The sequence below is a fragment of the Hemicordylus capensis genome, chromosome 9, assembly GCF_027244095.1.
Source record: "Hemicordylus capensis ecotype Gifberg chromosome 9, rHemCap1.1.pri, whole genome shotgun sequence".
Taxonomy (NCBI): Eukaryota; Metazoa; Chordata; class Lepidosauria; order Squamata; family Cordylidae; genus Hemicordylus; species Hemicordylus capensis.
This window is the reverse complement of record NC_069665.1, coordinates 18,642,453-18,661,902: the sequence shown is the minus strand read 5'-3', so window position 1 is coordinate 18,661,902 and position 19,450 is coordinate 18,642,453. Positions and strand designations below refer to the sequence as shown.

Genomic DNA, 19,450 nt, shown 5'->3' with positions numbered 1-19,450 from the left:
AGGGGATTACCATTGCCTCCTCCTGCAGAGTATGAGATTATGCCTTTCAGCATCTTCCTATATCACTGCTGCCCGATAAAGGTGTTCCCCATAGTCTGGGAAACAGACCAGCGGGGATTCGAACCGGCAACCTCTGGCTTGCTAGTCAAGTCATTTCCCGCTGTGCCATCAGGTGGCTTAAAGACGTCTTAGCCTACTTCAGAACAGAGTATGCCAAAGACAGACATCTTTGAAAGGCTTTAGAGAGAGTACAGTCAAGGACGCTGTTGAGCCAGGAAGCTTTTAGGAAAAAAAGTATGAAAATCCTCAGTTTCAAGTCTCAGAGCTGAACAGATCCTTTCTTTTTCTTTTTTTAAATGTATATACGAAGTGAGCCGCACGGCTTGAATTTCTCAAGCTTGACATCCCATCGGGCTGATGCGCCGTGTCCTTTTTTGTTGGCCTGTCTCGTCACACAGTGTAATGTGGCATTTCAGTGTAACAGGCTGAGACACGTCATGCCAATGACATGTCAAGCTTGTGAATTGCAGAAGAGACACAGTTCAATGAAAAACATGGGTTTCTAACTGCCCTGGAGGTTTTAAACCCTTGGGAGAATCACACACACACAAACACTCACACACACACTTTAATATACATTAAAGAAAATACATTTTCTTCTCCAGTAACTATGCCATTGTAGCACCATTGAATCCTGGATACCATGTAGTATTTTATTTTGCCCACATGTAAGAAACAGACTTGAATTCTTGCATCTCTTTGTTAACTAACTTGGTTCTTAAATTTGCCACTCCAATTCCTGCTGTATTTATTGTGCTCCCGGTTTTGGTTTCTTTCTGTAATGGGGCAAGATTGATTAAAGAACCATCTCTTCGCCTTCAGGAAGTTTTACACTTAGTTAAAATAGTTCCAATGCAGTTCTGAGCTTGAATAATAATAATACCTGACACTAGGCATGTGACAGTGTTAAATCATGTTCTAGCAGTTAATGGAACCTTTTTGGTTAGGTTTCCGTGGGAAAGGGTGCTAGAGGTGGGAAACAGAGTGCTGGATTTATTGCTTCTTTCGGGGCAGCTGAATTTACTAGCTACTCACTTATAAACCTGCCAACTCATTAACTGCTGAGGATGCCCCCGCCCCGCCCACTCATATCCTGATGTGAAGCAGATATCAGTTAGAGAGACAGGGCCTTCTCAGTGTAGGCACTTCATTTTGTGGAATTCTCTCATCCTCTATTTATGTCGCACTTTCATTGATGGTGTCCAGACATCAGCGGAAGGCCTTACTGTATTCTCAGGCATTTCAAGAGATTTTATTTTGTTTGGGGTTTTGCTGCTGCTTGGTTTTAGCTTTGGTTTCTTTTTTCTTTTTCCCCTCTCTGAGGTTGCTTGAACCCAATTTGATCATTGCTTTAATTTAATAGATATCTTTTACTGCATGGGAGGTTTCTCTTTTTTTACTTTATTTTTCTGTTTAAAATGATGCAAGTTGCTTCAGAAATCATGATTCAGAGGCATAAGAACATAAGAACAGCCCTGCTAGATCAGGCCCAAGGCCCATCTAGTCCAGCATCCTGTTTCGCATAGGCATATCTGGCCCACCAGATCCCCCCGGAGAGCACACAGGCATGACGTATGTGCATGCCCTCCCTCCTGCTGTTGCTCCCCTGCAACTGGTACTCAGAGGCATCCTGCCTTTGAGGCTGAAGGTGGCCCAACAGAATATAAATATTTTAATAAATATTGCTTCTTCTTAATTTATTTCCTCGCAATTTATTCCTCGCAATTTATTACTTATGAATAAATAAATACATTACTTATTTATTACTTCCTCACAATAATAATTATTATTATTATTTATATAATGTTATTTATTATATTATAATATTTATTATATCACAATATTTATTAGTATTAATTATTTTATTATTTTATTTATTGTTATTGTTATTATTATTTTATTTTACTATTATTAATTTTATTATTATTATTATTATTATTATTATTATTATTATTATTTATTACTTCCTCGCAGTTTGTTTATTTATTATTTAAGAGATTTGTGTACTTGCCCACTATCAAAGTCTCTAGGCAGTTGACAACAATAAGACCAACCAATAAATTTAAAAACAATTAAAACATATAAAAAGTTCAATTTAAAATAGCTGCCCATAAAAACTACCAAATAGCTAAAAGACTTGACTGAAGAGCTGTGTCCTCAGTTGTTTCCTAAAAGTCTACAGGGATGGAACAGCTCTAATCTCAGCAGGAAGGGCATTCCACAGCCCTGGGGCAACTACAAAGAAGGCTCACCTTTGAGTGATCACCAGATAAGCCGGTGGCACCCTCAGACGAACCTCTCCTGAACATCTTAATAGGCGGTGGGGAGGTTCATAGCAATCTATGAGCATCTATCGGTTTGGCTGTCAAACAGGGCCCAAGCACTCATCAATGAGCATTTGGAAGCTCAACGTGATTAAGATGGTGCCAACTCACTTCCTGATGGGAGGGAGTTGTTGAGAACATGTTGTGCCAGACGGCACATTGGCTTTTGGTAGCATTCCAACATCCTCAAAGTTGCTTGACCACACCTGGTTTTGATCCCAAATGCCTTACATATCCCTTGTGCTCTAGTGCAACTTTATGTCCTGGCTGTGCCATAACTGTGCACCATATATCCATAACCTGAGGTACAATAAGAAGGATTTCCAGTGGCTTGCCCAGACCTGTGGAATTCTTCTTCCCCTCAGAGGCTCAGCATTGTAATAAATAATTTTCTATACAAGCACCAGTTTTTAGAGGAACAAAGGGAGCTGCCTTATACTGAGTCAGACCCTTGGTCCATCTAGCTCAGTATTGTCTACCCAGATTGGCAGTGGCTTTTCCAAGGTTGTAGGCAGGAGTCTCTCTCACCTTATCTTGGAGATGCCAGGGAGGGAATGTTCCCAAACATACAGGTAGTCTTCCCAGAGTGGCCCCATCCCTTATGAGGAATATCTTACGTATGCATTTTATTTTATTTTATTTTTTTAATTCATTCATTCGTTCATTCAATTTATATACTCCTAAATTTATATATTCCTAAAGTATGACAGGGTGGTTTACATTAATATCAAAAAGACATAAAATAATTAACATAAAATAAAAACATTTGAACCACATTAAAAATTAAAACCAGATAATAATATTTTAAATAAAATAAATAAATAAATAAATAAATAAATGCCAGGCTAAAAAGATATCTTTAAGGCTCTTCCGAAGGTCTCCAAGGAAGAGAATCCTCTTATAGCCATGAGGAGTGCATTCCACAACCCAGGAGCCACAACTGAGAAGGTCTGATCCCAGCTTGCCACCAGATGAACTGATGACACCTGAAGACAGGCCCCTCGCAATAATCTTAATGAGCAGTGGGGATTTTGTAGAGAAAAGTGCTCTCTCAGGTAACCCAGACTTAAGCCATTTGGGGCCTTAAAGGTAAAAACCAACACTTAGTACTGTGCCCGGAAACATATTGGCAGCCAGTGCAACTCTTTAAGAACAGGCATAATGTGGTCTCTCCGGGATAACCCCAGCTACCAATCTGGTTTCCAAACTGAAGTTTCCAAACAACGTACAAAGGCAGCCCTACCTAGAGCACATTGCAGTAGTCCAACCTGGAGGTTACCAGCGGGTGTACCATGGGTTTTAGGTCATTCTCCTCAAGGGTGGAGTTGTCGAATAATTTGCAGCTGGTAAAAAGCTCTCTGTGTAGTCTCCCATTCAAATGTAAACCAGGATGGACCCTGTTTAGCAAAGCAGGCGCCTCTTTGCTCTGTTACATATTTTGTCATACTTCAACAGGTCAATACATCAAACAATAAAGTTTTTAAAAGCCCTCAATTAATATTTTTATTCTTAGAATTTAGGCAATTAACCTAGAACCCTTCCCAATTTGTGTATCCAAACAACCCCCAGGGCTTAAGCTTCAGTGGCACTTTTAAACCCAGAGTGAATCAGTTTGAATTATAAACCCTTTGCCAACACAGGGATGTTTTATAATGGAATCACTGACAGACCCTTAACTATAGTGGCGCTAGCGGGCACCACTGTAATCCAGGAATAAAACTAAATTGCATCACTTGTCATCATTAAGAAAAATTTTCATCTCAGCTCTTCATTTGAAAAGCACTGTAGTTAATGAACAATTACTGAGCCATGACACCAAAATGGCTAAAATATAGGAATTAAGGGGAGGTCAGCTCAAGTATTTTTTAAACCATGAAATTAAGGAACATTCGCATTGGGGTGTGTGGAGAGGGGGTGCCCCCACGCCCAGACCTTCTGCTTCTTTGCAGTGCTAAAAGGGTACATGTGTTTCTATATTGGAGGTTTAAGATCACACACAGATGGAAAGGACTGTAGCTCCTTCCAGACAGGCCAAGAAACAGGCACAGGGTGGAAACAAGATCACAGGCCCTACTCACTTCCATTCTGACAGAGAACCCTTAGATGTACTGTAGCGGGGAATTTGAATCAATCCCTTATTTAGCAAAGAAACCCATTTTGATGAGAACAGAGCTCATAGAAGAGATCTGGAGGCAATTGCTTAAAGGTATAAAACAAGTAAAGGTTTATTTTTAAAAGTTACAAACTTGGATAGAAAAGCCTGCACCTTCTACTAGCTACCTCATGATGGAAGGAAGAAGAAAGAACAGAGAGAACGAAGAAGAAGGGACTATCCTAAGAGTATCAGTCTAGCAAATGAGAAGAGGCATAGAGCAGAGATACAAGAGAGAAAAGAGCAGAACGGGACAGTCCTATACTCTCTACCTCTACTCCTAACATCCCTGGTGGTCAATAGGCATTACTGGTGTTAAGAGTCAATGTTCATCGAGTCGCATCTCCAATCTGTACAACTATATGTTTGAAGACTACTACTATGAATATTTATACACCACTCTTCAACCAAAGTTCTCAAAGCAGTTTACATAGAAAAATAAACGGATAGATAAGTTGGCCGCCTGTCCCCAAAGGGCTCACAATCTAAAAAAGAAACACAAGGTAGACACCAGCAACAGCCACTGGAGGGATGCTGTGCTGGGGATGGACAGGGCCAGTTGCTCTCCCCCTGCTAAACGGAAGAGAATCACCACAAGACCAGCTAATGAAGAGATCATTTTGAAGGAATCCTGCCTAACAGAGTTACGAGTCTAAAAATCTGGTGCATGTGGGCCTCAGAGAGAGAGAGAGAGAGAGAGAGAGAGAGAGAGAGCGCTAAAAGCTCTCCTAACAGGTGATCACTGCACCTGTTGCACTTCATATACATTTTTAAAATGACAGGTATATCAGTGGTTTGATTGTCAGCTTGCATAAATCCTCTTCTTTCCTCGCCCTCCTCCCCAACGCATGATCTCCCAACACTTGAAAGCCCCCCAAGCATGTGAAATACTGTTCTTTGATTTTAGAGTCGAAAGAGTAAGTGAAAGTGAAGCTTCCCAAATTAAAACCGATGAATATCGGCTGCAGCATTGTCACCTCACTATTTCGCTCGCACTGGTTGCGTGACTGATGACAGCTGCAGATGCCGATAGATTTTGACCTGCTCCAGAAATCTGGCACTCTGGAAGGTGGGGGGGACCCGGCAAAAAGTAAACTCTGCAGTCTGTGGAGAAAGAAAAGGAGCGAGGGGTAGCTGACAGCTCAAGCGGAGGAGGAAAATTAGAAAGGAAAGGCAGCACACTAGTACCATATGTGCTCAGAGCATCTCAGGACAGCTGGAAGAGACACCGTATTTCCCTTTTGCATGTCCAGGATTGTGAGACTTCCTTTTAATACGGCTATCAATAATGCTGAATGATTAACACCAAGGATTTATGTTAATTTCATTATAAGCTTTATTTGTTGCCTAGTGTTGAATTAGGACTGTCAAATCATCCTCCTTCTACATTGCAGAGGACTTTTAAAATGCAAGCTTAACACATAACATCTGATCATTAATATGTTAATAACGCTCCTGTTTTCGTAGATATACCAGAGACACAAGGCACAGAGAGAGAGAGAGAGAGAGTGTGTTCTGTCTGAAGCAAGGGGACTACAGTGGGACTTGGCTTCCAGGGTGACATCTTCTGATGAATAAAGAGGAACATCTCTTGGCATCATTTATTTTGAGAGACCATTTCACATTTTGCCTTGTTTCATTGCCAGTTCAGGCACATCCACATTGCAATTCTGAAAATGGTTAAGTGTGCACAAAACACAGCCCCCCAAAAGCTCAGATAGCACTAGTCCAATGCAATAAGGGCAATAGCTTAGATTCTATTATATATTGAGCATTATATTAGATTCTATTATTTATTGTTTATTTGTTTATTTTATTTATTTGATTTATATACCGTCCTTCAAAAAATGGCTCAGGGCCATTTATACAACAAAATAAAAACAATTAAAACCAGTTAACAATTAAAATCAAAACTATAAAAACAGAATAAAACCAATTAATTAAACAGTTAAAAACCCTAGAGAACCAGGCCAAACTTTTAAAACAATTTAAAACAGTTTACAACAGTTAAAATAAAACCCTGGAAGGCCAGGCCAAACAGAAAGGTTTTAAGGGCTCTCCTGAAAGACAGTGATGAACTCAAATGACGGATTTCTGCTGGGAGTGCATTCAACAGCCCACGAGCAGCTACAGAGAAGGCCCGCTGCAATATAATGCTCAGTTATATTGCACATTAGATTCTATTTATTGAGCAGGAGAAGAGGAACTGTCCCTATCCAATCCCAGCACAGCATGCCTCTAGGCCAGGGCTGTTCAACTTTGGCCCTCCTACACATGTTGGCCTAAAACTCCCATAATCCCTGGCTGTTGGCCACTGTGGTTCAAGGGAGTTGAGGTCCAAAAACAGCGGGGGGGGGGGGCAAGTTGAGCAGGCCTACTCTAGGCTCTAGAACAGGGCTGCTCAACTTTGGCCCTCCGGCTGTTTTTGGACTACAACTCCCATAATCCTCAGACAGCAATCAATAGCCAGAGATTATGGAAATTGGAGGCCAGCATCTGTAGGACGGCCAAAGTTGTGCAGCCCTGCTCTAGGAAGCTATTGCTGAGCCCTATTCACATGTTATGAGTAACAGCTGATGCACTCAAAACTGCAAAAGCGGGGAGGAAGTCCCGCCCCCCCAATGTCACTCACCCGCTCCAGCCGACCTTTCACGCTATTGGCCCTGTAGTCTGAAGGGGGAGGCGCCATAAGCACGATGGCTGGGGCTTCTGTGAGCTGCAACCTGGGTGGCCTAAGGAGCAGCCTGTGGAGGAGCAGGAGGAATGGGACGGAGTTGGGATGAGGTTGAGAGATTGCCCAGACTCTGCTGAACTAAACAGACCTCAGGGTGTGAGGAGTGCACAAGGCTATTTAGTTCGGAGCATGGCTCTGCCAATGAGAAAGCAGACATCGCATCCCATCCCCAGCACAGCATCCCTCCAGTGCTGCTGCTGGTGTCTGTCTTATGTTTCTTTTTTAGATTATGAGCCCTTTGGGGACAGGGAGCCATTTTGTTTGTTTGTTTGTTTCTACCTGTGTAAATCACTTTGGGGGACTTTTATTGAAATGGTGTATAAATATTCATCATATTAAATACCCATATCTCTGGGTATTTAAGAGAACGTCATTATGAGCCCCACCGCACATTGAGGTCGTCTGGAGAGGTCCATCTCCAGTTGCCGCCGACTTGGCAGGTAGCCACACAGGGACGGACCTTCTCGGTTGCTGCCCCACAACTGTGGAATACGCTCCCTACTGAGATACGATCCTCCCCAACTCTGACAATGTTTAAAAAGCACTTGAAACCTCACCTCTTCACCCATGCTTTTTCAGCTTTTTAATTTTTTTAAGTTTTCATCTGTTTTGACTTTTCGATTGTCTAAATTGTGTTAAGATTTTTGTGTATTTTTTAACTTGTTTTATGTTTTTGTTAACCGGCCAGAGATGAAAGTTTGGGGCGGTGTACAAATTTGACAAACAAACAAACAAACAAAATAATTGCCGTATTCGTAATAAGGTGAAGATGAAGGGGAGAGTGTAAACATTTACAAAAATGTAAGCATTGGGAGGGGAATAAAAAACTGCAATAACCTAAGGGTCCTGTATTTAAAAAGTTGAAACTCCTAATGAGGTGAGGACTAAAATTGCCAATCCACTATTCGGCCTGCCCCCTGCCTGTGGCATAGTTGCAGGGATGGAATATGCTTCATAACCAAACAGATCTCTTTCTATAGGAGGAGTTGGCAAATCCGGCAAACAAGTTTACCTAGGTTTCCTGGAATATCAAAATATGGAATTTAGGTATAAAACCTAGAAACACGTTTCCCTGCATTTTGTTTTTCTTGCCCACGAAGTTCCATGATAGGCATTTAAGATTATCTTCCCCTGGTGTCAAATCATGTCAGTTGTCCATTATATCTAAAATTTCATCCTTTTTACCATCAAAACAAACAGCACCATTGCAAAGCAGAAGGTCAAGAATGTTTCTTTCAAGTGGGGTATAACATTTTCATTCTGCATTTACATACCAAACCTTCATCTTTTTAATCTGCAGTAATGGCACTGAGCAAAACAAGCTTATCTTAAATGCATGGAACTGGACATACACTGCTTCAAGCTTTGGGGAAAGCGGCAGAAAAGAAAATCTAAATAAATCAATAAAGCTGGACATTTTAATAATAACCATATTTCACCTTAAATTAAAATATAATAATGGCTAACTTTGATTTCTGTTCTGCTCACTGTTGTTATGACTTTAAATTGTAATTCCAAACTGCTCAAGGAATGGAAATTAATACACAGTTATAAAAAGGGGAGGAACTTCAAGAAAGTGGTGAAAAGAATACAAGAGAATTATTAAGCAGCGCTTAACAAGGGCTGTTCTTCATATTTCTGCTGCTTTTAGAGTAAACTAAGAAGCAATTTGTACAATGCCATCAATAAGCAAGTGCAAAGAAATAAGCCCCTTGCTCAGTAGCAGCTTGTCCTAACAAACCGGGGAGTTCCAAACAAGACACAGCTGCCTCTGGTTCCCATCCCACAGCAGCATTAACGAGAGGCACGATGGGTTTCAATTTGTGTGTTACCAACATTCAACAGTTTTTGCCCCAAAGGAACACAGTTCTCTGTGACTGGGTGGCATGTTCCTTTATTAGGACAATAATATAGGAATCAGTTACGAGAGCATTTGTGGAATTTGGTGAAGATAGGGGTGTGCAAAGTGGTTTGACTCGAACTGGCCCTGTTTGACCGGTCCAAGTTTGAACCGGATCAGCCCCCCAAAAAAGGGTGCCGGTCTGAGTTTGAACCCTATGTGTGTGTGAGAGAGAGGGAGATCTTCCTATGGGAACCTCAACAGGTTCAGAATATACTGGCCAGGTTATTAACTAGCATGTGACATTTTGAACACGTTTCTTCTATGCTTTAAGATCTCCGCTTTTCCCTTCTTTGGGGCGTAAAGCTCAAATGCTGGTTTGGGTCTATAAAAACCTGGGACCAGAGCATCTGAATAGTGTCCTGATTCATCATGCATTTGCCTATATGCTAAGAGACAAACTGAGCACAGTGTTAAATGCGTAGACTGCACTGGTCTACCCATGTTCCTCCCACCGGTGCCCCCCCCCCAGTGCCATGTTCCTCCCACCGGTGCGTCTGACGTCAGGGGCGTGGCTTCATAGTTCACTCCTAAACGGGGCTGTGCTGCCCCGTTTGAGAGCAAATACTGGGAACAAAGCCACTCCCCCTGCATCTGACGTCAGACACAGTGGGTGTGGCTGGGGCACCAGGCGCCCAGGTTCTTTGAACCCATCCGCTCAATGGTGGCTCTGCCCTTGGTAGACTGGAAGTCTTTGTCTCTCCTTCTCTGTATTAAATTAAATAGTAACTACAGTGAGGAATCAAGTCTGGGTGGGTTTTCAACCCTTCTGTGCCACACAGTCCTGACAAAAATCACACTCCCAAAGCTATTGATCATCATCACCATCCATTACACCTATATGCAGCCTAACAAAAATTCTCTAGGTGGTTTACAAAATAAAACTACCCCAGAATGGGAGCATCCCAAATGTCTTAGGCTAAGTGACAACAGTTCAGCAAATATCTTTTAAAATGTTTTGTGAGTTTACCTGACCAAACAGGGCAGTCAGTATAGCCTCAAAAAATAAAATAACTTGGCGTATCCCAAGGCCAAGGTTGGAAACTTCGGAACAAAAACCTCTCTCAAATTTTACTACACTGAAGTCCTCTCACAAGGAATCCATTACTTGCAGTTTTTAAAGCTAGAATATATTGGGGAGTTGACCAAAAAGGAAGTATTCTATTTATTCCTCCTGGATTCTTTATGATAGGACTCTAGCGTGGCTGGCTTGGTCTGGGCTATACAGCTAACAAATGTCAAAACATATGGACCACCCCATTTATCAAATAATCTACTGTTTGACTAGATAGGCACTATCAGCAATCTGGTATTGATCTCTGCAGGCCCGGGCTATTGTTCATCTGAACATACAGCATGGCAGCAAGAATTAATGAAAGAAACAAAACAATGCATACCAAATCACAGCGCCCAACTTCTTTTTGTTTGTTTGAGTTTGGCAAAGTTTTTATGTCATATCAAAAACATATTACTATGTACAAAAACATTCATAAGCAGAGGTGGGTGTACGTGGGAGCTTCTGTGTGGGATCTCCAAAGGGAGACTGGAACCAGAAAACTCTCAGAAAACAGTACCTGTTTTCTTAGGAACATTGGAAGCTGTCTTACACAGAGTCAGACCACTAATACATCTAGTTCAATATTGTCTATACTGACTGGCAGCAGTTCTCCAAGGTTTCAGGCAGAAGTCTTTCCTAGCCCTACTTGGAGATGCTGCCAGGGATTGAACCCCAAACCTTCTGCACTCATGCAGATGTTCTGCCATGAAGCTACAGCTCCATCCATTTTGAAAGCTGCCTTATACAGAACCTGACAATTGGTCCATCTAGCTCAGTATTGTCTATACTGACCGGCAGTGACTTCTCCAAGGCTTCAGGCAGGAGTCAGGGGTGGAGGTGTAGTTCAGTGGTCGAGCATTTGCTCTGCATGCAGAAGGTCTTGGGTTCAGTCCCCGTCATCTCCAGGTAGGGCTGGAAAAGACACCTGCCAAAAAGGTGGACCCTTTATCTTTGAAACTGGAGGATTCCCTGGTTCTTTAGTTCACTCCCTATGTTTCTGGCTGCCTGATTTGTATTTGCAGACAGACTCAACAAGAACATAAATGTGACTTACATATGAGTGGCAAATGCCCTTTAGTCACTGCTCCTTTCCCCTGGAATCGAATGCCCACCATTCTTTCAATTCTGAAGACCAGCGGCCTAATGCATTTACTCCTACATGTGCTGGGGTCTAGCACTAGCTCCCACAGTCCCTGAGATGACTTCGATGTCCCTGATTATTACAATGCCTTTCTCTCCCTCCTACTGCCAGGCAGATATCACAACTTGTTGATCCTCCTATCTATGCATAGGAAATGCCAGTGAGAACAGAAGGACTATGAGACTTCTAGTTCATGAGAGGTGAGACATTAGGTAGCATACATCTCCCTCTTTCAAGAACTAATGGTCCTGGAGTTTTCTGTGCAAATTCTATTGCAAATTCTGTGCAAATTCTAATATTTTCTATGCAAATTCTTATGCTGTTCCAGCATTGTGTCTGATTGATTCCAGCTAGTCTCACAAGATCTAGACATCCCCATAAAGAAACAGAGAAATACATTTTGCATAAACATCCTCAGACATGATCTACAATTCACCTCATTCCCCCTGCCCCATGGTAATGGGCTATCAGCCTAGGCCAGGGATCTCTGGACCTCCAGGCCCTGGTAAACTGTCCACTTTCACCACCACCCCATGCTTGATACAACAGCTATCAAGAACACTTATGCAAATTTATACTAGCTTATACAATTGGACAAAATGATAGGGAATGTTTTCTTGGTTTAGAACACTGAAAAGATGTGTTTGGGAATAATAAACTGGCTGTTATCTGCATTCCAACAGTCTAAAAATAATGATCATCTTCCCACAAAAAACATTAGCATTCTCCTTCTTTTCACACACCCGGATCAGATGTGACAGCTAAACCATACAAACTGTATTCTGTAATTTAATAAATCATTTATTTACCAAGAGGACGAGAGGTTTCTTCCCCCATCCCCCGATTTCTTGCAATTATGAATTTAGCAGTGGTTAACACATTGACCATTAACTTCAAGTCAGCCTGAGCAATAATGCTTTTTAAACAACCTAACAGAATAACAGGAGGATCAAATGGCAACTTATATCCCTCTAGTGTAGAAACTACATTATGACCTTCCTGTAAAAATGTTTCCGTTATATTGCAGTTCTTCCGAACATGTTCCTGGCACACCAATACCAAAGTCATGGGACAGTTTGGATGATAATCTGGACCAACATCCCCACTGTGTGTAGAGGGTCAAGCAGGGCATTTTTAACTAATAGTTGTGTGTCCAAATGGACACCCAGTCCTAGCTAGTGGACACCCAATAAATATGATTCGGTCATATAACATTCTTGCAATGAAATGGAAAAAATAATTTGACACTGTTAATATTAAATGAATGTGATATGTAATAAAACATACCAATTTTGGTAACGTTTAAAATGGAGCCACAGATCTTATTTCAAGCAATATTAGTAGCTACAGGCTGCCTACTAAGTATGCCAGCAATTATAACAGACTTTTGGGTGGGAAATTCTACTGCAGCCGCAGCAGCACTCCCCCCCAAGAACTCGGAGGCAGTAAGACCACTATTTAAAAAAACAACAACGAACATGCCCGGTTCGGTTCGAGCCCGGTTCGGACTCGAACCGAACTGGGCAAACCGGTTTTGTGCACACCCCTAGATATCAGATGTTCTATAGCTTCATTCTTGTCTTTGTAAGACGTCTGCTGCAGATGGACATGTTCTAGGAGAAAAACAGAAAAGTGTACCGTACCACATTGTGCAGAAACAGTGGACACCCAGTGAAATTTTCTTTTTTTAAAATGCCTTGGGATCAACAACGTGCTCCTCTGGCCCCACCTCTAGCTCTCTGGCCCCTCCCCCGGCTTGCTGTCCGCCCTACATCATCATGTTGAGGATGCAGTCCAACCTGCCCCTAACTGCATGGTTTAATTGCATTTATTTATTTATAGTTCAATTTCTATACTGCCTTTCATAAAATACATCCCAATGTAGTTTACAAACATTAAATACAATAAAACTCCATTAAAAATCACATTAAAACATTAACATTCATTAAAACATTTTTTTTTAAACCGTAGAACACCAAAAAGCAAGAGCCATAAAATACAAGAGGAGACACAATAAGCAGGAGAGCCGAGAATCCTGGCAGCCCATAGGGGGTAAAAACCTGAACAAATAAAAGGTCTTTAGTTGTTTTTTAAAAGCAACCACAGATGTCAAAGAGCGGACATTCACTAAGAGAGCATTCCAGAGTCTGGGGGCAACAACAGAGAAGGCCCTGTGCCATGTGCAAGACAATTTAGCCTCTCTCAATGTTGGCAAACAGAACAAAGCCTCCTCTGATGACCTTGCTCAATGGGCAGAAACCCTTGGAGGTAGGTGGTCCTTCAAGTATCCAGGGCCCAAACTGTTAAGGGCTTTAAAGATAATAACCAGGACCTGGTTATTTAAAGACTGTACTAAAAATACTACACTAAAATTGCACTGTTTAAATGCTACCGTAACTTTAGAAAGGACCCTCCCACCTAGAAGGAGACCTGTGGAGGGAAATTTGCCCCCCTCAGACCTAGATCCAGCTTTGATCATATTGTTATCCCATATTGTTCTTCTCCCACGGTGGTCTTGGTGCACAACCTACCATTACAGTTGTGTTACTCACATGGTTACCCCAAGAGTGGAGAACAGCCCAAAGACTATGTACTTGTGACTAACATTTCTGTGTGTGAGGTCCAGTCAGTTGCTAGGCAACCTGTGGATTTAGCAGCACAGAAGACACACCAGCTGCTTATTTATGTTTTAGAATCACTATCATGCAAATAGATGTAAGAAGAGGGGAAGGATTGGTGTTACGGCTACTGATGTCACAAGGCCACTGAAGCCTGAATACTTAGACAGCCTTGCTGGGATTTTCTCCTTTGTAGTTCTCGTGGGAAAAGAGTCATGGAGGTGGGGATTTGTCACACATGAAAAATTATAAGCAGTCCAAATCCATCTTTTTAAATCTCCCTGCCACTGAGTTTTCATGGTGGTACTTCTCCCACCTAGGCTGACAGCAGGACAGACAAAATGATGTATTTTTTCACAATTAATCTATGGAATTCTCTGCCACAGAATGTGGAGATGGCCACCACCTTGGATGGCTTTAAAAGGGGCTTAGACAAATTTATGGAGAACAGTTCTACTAATGGCTACTAGTCTTGATGTCTATAGGCTACCTCCAGGCTCAGACCCAAAGGGGTACATTTTTAAAGTGGTGATTCTCGTTACTGAGCAGGGGGAGAGCAACTGGCGCTATCCATCCTCAGCACAGCATCCTTCCAGTGGCGGTTGCTGGTGTCTATCTTGTGTTTCTTTTTAGATTGTGAGCCCTTTGGGAACAGGGAGCCATCTTTATTTATTATTTCTATTTCTCCATGAAAACCGCTTATGGAAAGCGGGTTTTTTTTGTTGAAAAGTGGTATATACATATTCGTAATAGTAGTAGAAGCAGTGAGTCTCTGAATAGCAGTTGCAGGGGTGCAGCAGGAGAGGAAACATGCCCTCATCTCTTGCTTGGGGGCTTCCTAGATGCATCTTGTGGACCACTGTGGGGAGCAGGATGCTGAACTAGAGAGACCTTGGGCCTGATCCACCAGGGCTGTTCTTGCGACAAAGCAACTTGAGAGGAAAAGTTGGACAGAAAGACAAACAGCTGAGGAAAGATTACATGAAAAGATGGCGTAGAATTGATCTGCAGGTTGAGGCATAAGCATGTAGAGGCTTTGCCTTCAGTTGTGAGGTTGACTAGATGACATTTGAATACATCCCATCCCTATTTATTGATTCCAGAAATTTACTGTTGGTTCAGCCCACCAACTAAATCTAACAACGGCATGTTTGCTGTCTGCTCAGCGAACTAAAAAACCTGCTGTATTTGTTCAGGCTTCAATACACCACCAGCAGCTGAACTTCTCCTTATTAAATGCCACGTTATTAATCAAGAAAGATGGACTCCTTTTGATTGCCAGGAAGCCAGCAAATGACTGAAAACTTAGCAAACTGGCAAATACTGTTATGCCAAAAGTACTGAAGGGGAAATGTCTATTGAATGCAGAAATGACTGGTGTTGCGGCATGGAGGAAGGGGGGGAAATAATTTTTCATTGATTACAGCAACAGAACTGGAAAGAACACAAATTCAACAGTAGATCCATTAACTGGGTGACAAGAAACAGCGCTCACATCCACTCACTAAACTGTTTTTGATTCTTTAGTACCAACATGCGGAATGATCCTTGTGTTGTGTTGCCAAGGAAAACCTTCAAATGCATTTATTTCATAATGTCGCTTTCTTGCATTATCATAATAGAGCCATCACTGTTGTTGCAAACACGATGGGGTCCCGAACACCTAAACGCAGCCATTAAATTGGGCATTTGTTACAGGGAGGACACGTTAAGTTTCCCGAGTGATTTGTGTTGCCTGGCAGACTCCCAGCAGGAGCAATCCATTGTGCTAGTTTACAAGCCGGGGAAGGGAGAAGTCTCACTGGAGGCAAGCAGCTCCCTGTTCCAAGCCCACACCTGAAAACACACAACCACAGCATGAGCAACAGCCAGGCCCCAATCGTCCTCCCAAGTCAGGGAGGAGAGCTGGTCTTGTGGTAGCAAGGATGAATTGCCTCCTTTGCTAAGCAGGGTCCACTCTGGTTTGCATTTGGATGGGAGACTACATGTGAGCACAGTAAGACATTCCCCTTGGGGCAGGGGTAGGCAACCTTTGCTCTCCAGCTACTGCTGAACCACAACAACCATCATCCCCAGCTGTAATAATTGCAGGGAGAGACCATCTGCATGCTTGCATGCAGAAGGTCCCAGGTTCTGGCAGCATCTCCAGGTAGGGCTGGGAGAGACTTCTGCCTGAAACCTTGGAGAGCCGCTGCCAGTCAGTGCATTTAAATATACTGAGCTAGCTGGACCAATGGTCTGACTCGGAATATGGCAGCTTCCTATGTCCTTGGTACCAACCTGGAGAGGAGAGCTGGTCTTGTGGCAGCAAGCATGACTTGTCCCCTTAGCTAAGCAGGGTCTGCCCTGGTTGTATATGTTCCTATGTTTCTAACCTAATCCAGAACTACCTCACTCAACTGCTCCCAAAGCAAGTTGTCCATTTATTCCTACCTCTGTTTCCTGTCCTTCAACCAGTTACCAATCCACACATGAATCTGTCCCCTTATCCCATGACTGCTAAGTTTACTCAAAAGCCTTTGGTGGGGAACCTTTTGTCATACGTCAACCAAATCACTTTTATCCACATGCCTGTTGACACTCTCAAACAACTCCAAAAGGTTAGTGAGGCAAAACTTGGCATTGCAGAAGCCATGCTGGTTCTCCTTCAGCAGCCTCAATTTTGTCCTTAATTATGCTTTCCATCAATTTAGCTGGCACAGAAGTTAAGCTAAATGGCCTGTAGTTTCCCAGATCACCCCTGTAACCCGTTTTGAAAACGGGAGTTATATTAGCTGTTACCATTTTCGATGGTACAGAGCCTGATTGTAGGGACAAGTTACATATTTTTGCTAGGAGAGCAGCAGTTTCATATTTGAGTTCCTTCAGAACTCTTGGGTGGATGCCATCTGGCCCTGGCAATTTGTTAATTTTTAGGTTTTTCTCATCACATCCAATTGGTCCAATTTGTCAGCCTCCAAGCCTGAGAAACTCAGTCTCGGAGTGGGTATATGGTTAGTATCCTCCGTCGTGAAGACAGATGCAGAGAGACCAGGACTTTTCAATGGTAGTACCATTTCTGTAAAACTCTCTTCCCAGAAAGATCAGGTTGGCCTGTGGTGCCCAAGACCTCAGTGCACCTGACATAGAGCATCCAATGTTGCCATCTGCTGGACCAATTATGAAAAGGAGGAGGAAGCAGAATAGGAAATGACATATATACTAAATACTGGAGATGTTCTATGGGCCCGTATTTATTTCCTCTTCCTTCCCCTTTTCAGAAACAATCCAGCAGGAGGGTGGGCAAGCAACATGTCAATGCAGATGGGGGTAATGGAGGAGGAGGAGGAGGAGGAGGATAGGAGAGCACCTGTTCAAAAAAAGAGTTTCTTAGAAGACAGGGGCAATAGATGGAAACACTGAGGCATCAAAGGGCCTCTTGCCACCCTGCCAGGCCCCAATAATCTGCCTCTTGGGGCAACTACGTACCCTCACCACATGGAAGGACCACCCCATTTGTACCCTCCCTTCCCTGCTTTTCAATGGAAACTGAAAACTCTTCTGTTTCTTTTGGCTTTTTAACCTCATGCTGAATTGATTTTATGCTGGTTTTATACTGAGCTTTTTTATTGTGTTTGGTGTGTTTGATTTTCTACTTTAAAGGTGCTTTGCTAAATCATATGAAAAATGGGATGAGTGTGTGAGTGTGTATGTGCATTCATAGGACTGGATGGAGAGGGTTCTCTAATCACATCCTAATGAAGATGCGTCCTTGTGGGGAGAAGCCTGCCACCACCACACCCTTTCCACACACGGCCCTGTGAGAACACCTGAGAGGGCTTTTGCTTTCCTAAGGTCTCTTTAGCCTACAGGAACAACACAACCTCCCGGCTCTTCAAACCATGCAGGATATGCTACTGCAGAGTCAATCAATACCACTGACCGAGTAGAGCCTTCAGCAATGTGTCATGGAGTAGGGCTGAGACACTAATCCTTGGTGTGAGAATAAGGGTGTTACAAGCATGTCTCTATTTTCATCAGTGAAATGCCAGAGGGTATGATAGTGCCTGCTGTCTGGGAGCAGAGGATTCATTATTCACCCATGGGGGGCTAATGGGGAAAGGGGGGAAGTCACCCCTCTCCCCAGATTCATGGGTGAATTCATATGGAGCCATGGCACATATACTGCATTTGTGTGTGCGCTATATACATATATAAATGGATTGGTGATTAGCAAAACAGAAATATAATAGCCAAGACATTTTGGCTTCCACATTCTCCAGCTGCTTCTGGCCGAAGAGGAAGGGGGTGGCAGGGAGGTACACTACTGCCCCCGATGGACACTTTTAAAATGGAGCACCGGTGGGGGAAACACGGTGGGAGCGGTAAGGGGACCCTCCCCCACCTTAAAGGTATGCCCCCCGCCTTCGAACCAGCTAAATAGCCAGTCATTCAAATTGGTCCATACACATCCCTAGTACTGCCACCAAAATTGTCTAAGCGTTGGCAAAGATGCCAGATAAATTATTTTGCTTAGCATGGAACCAGCGGCTTTCTGAGGTGCAGGTAATTAATTCACGCACCACCTACAGTTTTGCGGGCTCAGTACTCAAGGGAGGTTTTTCTGAGGCTAAATTCCATCTCCAATAAAGAACATTTAAACATGGAACACAAGACCTATCTATATATCTATTTGCAAAGTCAAAGCCAGCTTTGGATAATCTTTTAAAGCTCTTATGCAGTCACAGAGAGATGAATTAAGGTATCAAATTAAAGCACAGAACACACAGGCATGCAGAAAAACGGTTTTGCCAAGTTGTCTCCCCCCAAATCAGATAATGTATCAAAAGGAAAAATCGTAAGTGCATAAATGCAAGTTGCCATTTTTTTAAAAAAAAAAACATGGTATCTATCAGCTTTAAATGATCTGGCTTCAGAGAATGGAAATGATCTCTGTCTAGTTATTGACTCAGGTGTCTAGAATGTTTGGGAGTATTCACAAATATTCCAACTGTTGCCTGCTAAGGGCTGAAAGTGAAGCAGCAGATCCATGAATGGTCCTCCTTCCCCCACCCCTCCCGCCCGCCTCCACTATAAAGTAATTTTAGCAAACTAAAAAATAGATCAGAGTTGCGGAACTGGAAAGGAGAATGTTAAACCATTTCCCTGATCAAACTCTGCCACCAGAAGCTGCTGTTGGACATACTGCAGGGTAACAAAGAACACCACAATACAGGTCTTTTCTTCCTCTGTGGGTAACAGCTAAGCAGGGTCTGCCCCTGGTTTGCATTTCAATGGGAGACTACATGTGAGCACTGTAAGATCTTCCTCTCTTAGGGGATGGGGCCACTCTGGGAAGAGCATTTGCCTGCTTGCATGCAGAAGGTTCCAAGTTGCCTCTCTGGCATCTCCAAGATAGGGCTGAGAGAGACTCCTGCCTGCAACCTTGAGAAGCTGCTAACAGTCTGTGTAGACAATACTGAGC

General features: G+C 42.7%; 1 long non-coding RNA gene across 3 annotated transcripts in view; it reads right to left on the bottom strand.

The window, feature by feature from the left end:
* The window catches only part of LOC128334506 (uncharacterized), a 317,003-nt gene that overhangs the window by 189,714 nt on the left and 107,839 nt on the right, over positions 1 to 19,450 (bottom strand). The window lies entirely within an intron of this gene.